The sequence below is a fragment of the Malus domestica genome, chromosome 01 (genome assembly GCF_042453785.1).
Source record: "Malus domestica chromosome 01, GDT2T_hap1".
Lineage (NCBI taxonomy): Eukaryota > Viridiplantae > Streptophyta > Magnoliopsida > Rosales > Rosaceae > Malus > Malus domestica.
Genome location: NC_091661.1, coordinates 24,337,202 through 24,338,381, shown reverse-complemented (window position 1 = coordinate 24,338,381; position 1,180 = coordinate 24,337,202). Strand labels below are relative to the sequence as shown.

Here is a 1,180-nt window from a genome sequence, read left to right as displayed (position 1 = left end):
TAACGACAAAATCGCAGAACTCGAAATGGTGCAGGTGGAAGCCAAGCAAACGGACACAGAACCCAAACCATAAACATGTGTGGTTTGCTGGTTAGCCTGGTTAAACAAATTAACAGGCCAATAGGAATACAAAACAAAGCAGCAATGTCAAGATCAATGAGCTTAAACGTAGATTAGAGTATTATTTAAAACCAAATTAAAACAATAGTAATGCCAGTATCTCATATAATAAATTCACCAGAACCCTAAAAATTGTAAAAGTAAATGAATATACTCGGCAGTATTTGTTGGAGTGCCGTCTAATAGTAATTATCCAGTCTCCACCCCATGATGCTGATGATCCGCCAGAACCCTAAAAGCATATGATGATATTAGTCATTTATTGCCGCTGCAGCATCATCAAGATTCTCATATCATCAAATGGGGCTAAAATTGGAGCCCAAATAAGATTGTGAATCTTGAAGATGCTCCACCCGCAAAAAGTGACTGGTTTTTCTTTCTTGTATTAAGATGGTATTTTTCCATCCGCATCCATCATCACACCCATCTTCACAGGAGGTAAAGGAAACCCTAGATATCGATCTAACCCTAAATCCATGGAGAGAGAAAAGTTAGGAGAGGCAGAGGAGGCATGACCGAGAAGGACTTTAAATACAAAAAGTAAAGGTAGCAATGTGAATAGTTATACATGGACCCAGGGACCACAGGGTGAAAAGGGCAAAAAAAAGAAAGGGCAAAGCCTTATATAGTTCTTCTCTGTGCTTGAACCGGCTATGGAAAAGTGAAAATATAAAAGGAATTATTTGAAGGCTCAACGGGAAGTAGATGAAGAAAACTGAGGGAGTGGTAAGAGGCGGAGGGCATGAATATATAGAGATTCACCACAGGAGTATGGTGGTAATTTAATGAGAGAGACAGAGAGGGGTTGGTGACGAGAGATATGAGGAGGAGTAACAGTTATCAATCGTAATATTCGGTACCAAATTGACCAAAATTTTAATCCCCTCTGACCCAGTCTGTGCTCCACGGATATAAAAAATCAATCAGAATAAAAATTAAAAATGAATTTTTGCATATACCCTCAAGTAATGCTCATCACTCTATTTATCCCTCTTAAATGAATTTATATTTCAAGATCTGTCTAATGAATAGACATAATTATTAAAATTTAAACTCATCC

General features: G+C 37.7%; 1 non-coding gene across 1 annotated transcript; it reads right to left on the bottom strand.

Moving 5' to 3' along the window:
• Positions 1–373: 373 nt before the first annotated feature.
• MIR172B (microRNA MIR172b) lies at positions 374–488 on the bottom strand. The gene has a single exon (NR_120918.1). It is a non-coding gene; the product is annotated as a microRNA MIR172b (primary transcript).
• Positions 489–1,180: the final 692 nt, after the last annotated feature.